This window comes from Zeugodacus cucurbitae, chromosome X (assembly GCF_028554725.1).
Source record: "Zeugodacus cucurbitae isolate PBARC_wt_2022May chromosome X, idZeuCucr1.2, whole genome shotgun sequence".
NCBI lineage: Eukaryota > Metazoa > Arthropoda > Insecta > Diptera > Tephritidae > Zeugodacus > Zeugodacus cucurbitae.
This window is the reverse complement of record NC_071672.1, coordinates 12821532-12826948: the sequence shown is the minus strand read 5'-3', so window position 1 is coordinate 12826948 and position 5417 is coordinate 12821532.

Sequence of the window (5417 nt, the reverse complement as noted above, 5' to 3'; positions counted from 1 at the left end):
TCTTGTCTTGTCTTGTCTTGTCTTGTCATGTCATGTCATGTCATATCGTGTGTTGTGTTGTTTTGTCTTGTCTTATTTTGTCTTGTCATGTTGTTTTGTCTTGTCTTATTTTGTCTTGTCATGTGGTTTTGTCTTGTCTTGTGTTGTTTTGTCGTGTCATGTCTTGTCTTGTCCTGTCCTGACGTGTGTTGTGTTGTTTTGTCTTGTCTTGTCTTGTCTTGTCTTGTCTTGTCTTGTCTTGTCTTGTCTTGTCTTGTCTTGTCTTGTCTTGTCTTGTCATGTCTTGTCTTGTCTTGTCTTGTATTGTCTTGTCTTGTTTTGTCTTGTCTTGTCTTGTTTTGTCTTGTCTTGTCTTGTCCTGTCCTGTTGTGTGTTGTGTTGTTTTGTCTTGTCTTGTCTTGTCCTGTCCTGACGTGTGTTGTCTTGTCTTGTCGTGTGTTGTTTTGTCGTGTCATGTCTTGTCTTGTCTTGTCCTGTCCTGTTGTGTGTTGTGTTGTTTTGTCTTGTCTTGTCTTGTCCTGTCATGACGTGTGTTGTCTTGTCTTGTCTTGTCCTGTCCTGTCTTGTCTTGTCTTGTCATGTCTTGTCTTGTCTTGTCTTGTCTTGTCTTGTCTTGTCTTGTCTCGTCTTGTCTTGTCTTGTCTTGTCTTGTCCTGTACTGTCTTGTCTTGTCTTGTCATGTTTTGTCTTGTCTTGTCTTGTCTTGTCTTGTGTTGCCTCGTCTTGTCTTGTCTTGTCTTGTCCTGTCCTGACGTGTGTTGTGTTGTTTTGTCTTGTCTTGGTTTGTCTTGTCATGTCTTATCTTGTCTTGTCATGTCTTGTCTGGTCTTGTCTTGTCTTGTCTTGTCTTGTCTTGTCTTGTCTTGTCTTGTCTTGTCTTGTCATGTCTTGTCTTGTCTTGTCTTGTATTGTCTTGTCTTGTTTTGTCTTGTCTTGTCTTGTCTTGTCTTGTCTTGTCTTGTCATGTCATGTCATGTCATATTGTGTGTTGTGTTGTTTTGTCTTGTCTTGTCTTGTCCTGTCATGACGTGTGTTGTCTTGTCTTGTCTTGTCCTGTCCTGTCTTGTCTTGTCTTGTCTTGTCTTGTCTTGTCTTGTCTTGTCATGTCTTATCTTGTCTTGTCTTGTCTTGTCTTGTCTTGTCTTGTCTTGTCTTGTCTTGTCTTGTCTTGTCTTGTCTTGTCTTGTCTTGTCTTGTCTTGTCATGTCATGTCATGTCATATCGTGTGTTGTGTTGTCTTGTTTTATTTTGTCTTGTCATGTCTTATCTTGTCTTGTCTTGTCTTGTCTTGTCTTGTCTTGTCTTGTCTTGTCTTGTCTCATCTTGTCTTGTCCTGTCCTGTCCTGTCTTGTCTTGTCTTGTCATGTCTTGTCTTGTCTTGTCTTGTTTTGTCTTGTCTTGTATTGTGTTGTTTTGTCGTGTCATGTCTTGTCTTGTCTTGTCTTGTCTTGTCTTGTCCTGTTGTGTGTTGTGTTGTTTTGTCTTGTCTTGTCTTGTCCTGTCCTGACGTGTGTTGTCTTGTCTTGTCTTGTCTTGTGTTGTTTTGTCGTGTCTTGTCTTGTCTTGTCCTGTCTTGTCTTGTCTTGTCATGTCTTGTCTTGTCTTGTCTTGTTTTGTCTTGTCTTGTATTGTGTTGTTTTGTCGTGTCGTGTCTTGTCTTGTCTTGTCTTGTCTTGTCTTGTCCTGTTGTGTGTTGTGTTGTTTTGTCTTGTCTTGTCTTGTCTTGTCTTGTCTTGTCATGTCTTGTCTTGTCTTGTCTTGTCTTGTCTTGTCTTGTCTTGTCTTGTCATGTCTTGTCTTGTCTTGTCTTGTTTTGTCTTGTCTTGTATTGTGTTGTTTTGTCGTGTCGTGTCTTGTCTTGTCTTGTCTTGTCTTGTCTTGTCCTGTTGTGTGTTGTGTTGTTTTGTCTTGTCTTGTCTTGTCTTGTCATGTCTTGTCTTGTCTTGTCTTGTCTTGTCTTGTCTTGTCTTGTCTTGTCTTGTCTTGTCTTGTCTTGTCTTGTCTTGTCTTGTCTTGTCTTGTCTTGTCTTGTCTTGTCTTGTCTTGTCTTGTTTTGTCTTGTCTTGTCTTGTCTTGTCTTGTCTTGACTTGTCTTGTCTTGTCTTGGCTTGTCTTGTCTTGTCTTGTCTTGTCTTGTCTTGTCTTGTCTTGTCTTGTCTTGTCTTGTCTTGTCCTGTCCTGTCCTGTCTTGTCTTGTCTTGTCATGTCTTGTCTTGTCTTGTCTTGTCTTGTCTTGTCTTGTCTTGTCTTGTGTTGTTTTGTCGTGTCATGTCTTGTCTTGTCTTGTCTTGTCTTGTCATGTCATGTCATGTCATATCGTGTGTTGTATTGTTTTGTCTTGTCTTGTCTTGTCTTGTCTTGTCTTGTCTTGTTTTGCCTTGTCATGTCTTGTCTTGTCTTGTCTTGTCTTGTCTTGTCTTGTCTTGTCTTGTCTTGTCTTGTCTTGTCTTGTCTTGTCTTGTTTTGTCTTGTCTTGTCTTGTCTTGTCTTGTCTTGTCTTGTCTTGTCTTGTCTTGTCTTGTCTTGTCTTGTCTTGTCTTGTCTTGTCTTGTCTTGTCCTGTCCTGTCCTGTCTTGTCTTGTCTTGTCATGTCTTGTCTTGTCTTGTCTTGTCTTGTCTTGTCTTGTCTTGTCTTGTGTTGTTTTGTCGTGTCATGTCTTGTCTTGTCTTGTCTTGTCTTGTCTTGTCTTGTCTTGTCTTGTCATGTCATGTCATGTCATATCGTGTGTTGTATTGTTTTGTCTTGTCTTGTCTTGTCTTGTCTTGTCTTGTCTTGTTTTGCCTTGTCATGTCTTGTCTTGTCTTGTCTTGTCTTGTCTTGTCTTGTCTTGTCTTGTCTTGTCTTGTCTTGTCTTGTCTTGTCTTGTCTTGTCTTGTCTTGTCTTGTCTTGTCTTGTCTTGTCTAGTCTTGTCTTGTCCTGTCCTGTCCTGTCTTGTCTTGTCTTGTCATGTCTTGTCTTGTCTTGTCTTGTCTTGTCTTGTCTTGTCTTGTCTTGTGTTGTTTTGTCGTGTCATGTCTTGTCTTGTCTTGTCTTGTCTTGTCTTGTCTTGTCTTGTCTTGTCTTGTCATGTCATGTCATGTCATATCGTGTGTTGTGTTGTTTTGTCTTGTCTTGTCATGTCGTGTGCTGTGTTGTTTTGTCTTGTCTTGTGTTGTTTTGTCGTGTCATGTCTTGTCTTGTCTTGTCTTGTCTTGTCTTGTCATGTCTTGTCTTGTCTTGTTTTGCCTTGTCATGTCTTGTCTTGTCTTGTCTTGTCTTGTCTTGTCTTGTCTTGTCTTGTCTTGTCTTGTCTAGTCTTGTCTTGTCTTGTCTTATCTTGTCTTGTCTTGTCTTGTCTTGTCTTGTCTTGTCCTGTCCTGTCCTGTCTTGTCTTGTCTTGTCCTGTCTTGTCTTGTCTTGTCTTGTCTTGTCTTGTCTTGTCTTGTCTTGTCTTGTCTTGTGTTGTTTTGTCGTGTCATGTCTTGTCTTGTCTTGTCTTGTCTTGTCTTGTCTTGTCTTGTCTTGTCTTGTCTTGTCATGTCATGTCATGTCATATCGTGTGTTGTGTTGTTTTGTCTTGTCTTGTCATGTCGTGTGCTGTGTTGTTTTGTCGTGTCATGTCTTGTCTTGTCTTGTCTTGTCCTGTCCTGTCGTGTGTTGTCTTGTCTTGTCTTGTCCTGTCCTGACGTGTGTTGTGTTGTTTTGTCTTGTCTTGTGTTGTTTTGTCCTGTCCTGACGTGTGTTGTGTTGTTTTGTCTTGTCTTGTGTTGTTTTGTCCTGTCCTGACGTGTGTTGTGTTGTTTTGTCTTGTCTTGTGTGGTTTTGTTTTGTATTGTCTTGTTTTCTCATGTAATGTCATGTCGTGTGTTGTGTTGTTTTGTCTTGTCTTGTGTTGTTTTGTCGTGTCATGTCTTGTCTTGTCTTGTCTTGTCTTGTCTTGTCTTGTCCTGTCCTGTCGTGTGTTGTCTTGTCTTGTCTTGTCCTGTACTGACGTGTGTTGTGTTGTTTTGTCCTGTCCTGACGTGTGTTGTGTTGTTTTGTCTTGTCTTGTTTTGTCTTGTCCTGTCTTGTCTTGTCTTGTGATGTCATGTGATGTCGTGTGTTGTGTTGTTTTGTCTTGTCATGTCTTGTCTTGTCTTGTCATGTCTTGTCTTGTCTTGTTTTGCCTTGTCATGTCTTGTCTTGTCTTGTCTTGTCTTGTCTTGTCTTGTCTAGTCTTGTCTTGTCTTGTCTTGTCTTGTCTTGTCTTGTCTTGTCTTGTCTTGTCTTGTCTTGTCTTGTCTTGTCTTGTCTTGTCTTGTCTTGTCTTGTCTTGTCTTGTCTTGTCTTGTCTTGTCTTGTCTTGTCTTGTTTTGTCTTGTCTTGTCTTGTCTTGTCTTGTCTTGACTTGTCTTGTCTTGTCTTGTCTTGTCTTGTCTTGTCTTGTCTTGTCTTGTCTTGTCTTGTCTTGTCTTGTCTTGTCCTGTCCTGTCCTGTCTTGTCTTGTCTTGTCATGTCTTGTCTTGTCTTGTCTTGTCTTGTCTTGTCTTGTCTTGTCTTGTGTTGTTTTGTCGTGTCATGTCTTGTCTTGTCTTGTCTTGTCTTGTCTTGTCTTGTCATGTCATGTCATGTCATATCGTGTGTTGTATTGTTTTGTCTTGTCTTGTCTTGTCTTGTCTTGTCTTGTCTTGTTTTGCCTTGTCATGTCTTGTCTTGTCTTGTCTTGTCTTGTCTTGTCTTGTCTTGTCTTGTCTTGTCTTGTCTTGTCTTGTCTTGTCTTGTCTTGTCTTGTCTTGTCTTGTCTTGTCTTGTCTTGTCTTGTCTTGTCTAGTCTTGTCTTGTCTTGTCCTGTCCTGTCCTGTCTTGTCTTGTCTTGTCATGTCTTGTCTTGTCTTGTCTTGTCTTGTCTTGTCTTGTCTTGTCTTGTGTTGTTTTGTCGTGTCATGTCTTGTCTTGTCTTGTCTTGTCTTGTCTTGTCTTGTCTTGTCTTGTCTTGTCATGTCATGTCATGTCATATCGTCTGTTGTGTTGTTTTGTCGTGTCATGTCTTGTCTTGTCTTGTCTTGTCATGTCTTGTCTTGTCTTGTTTTGCCTTGTCATGTCTTGTCTTGTCTTGTCTTGTCTTGTCTTGTCTTGTCTTGTCTTGTCTTGTCTTGTCTTGTCTAGTCTTGTCTTGTCTTGTCTTGTCTTGTCTTGTCTTGTCTTGTCTTGTCTAGTCTTGTCTTGTCTTGTCTTATCTTGTCTTGTCTTGTCTTGTCTTGTCTTGTCTTGTCCTGTCCTGTCCTGTCTTGTCTTGTCTTGTCCTGTCTTGTCTTCTCTTGTCTTGTCTTGTCTTGTCTTGTCTTGTCTTGTCTTGTGTTGTTTTGTCGTGTCATGTCTTGTCTTGTCTTGTCTTGTCTTGTCTTGTCTTGTCTTGTCTTGTCATGTCATGTCTTGTCTTGTCATGTCATGTCATGT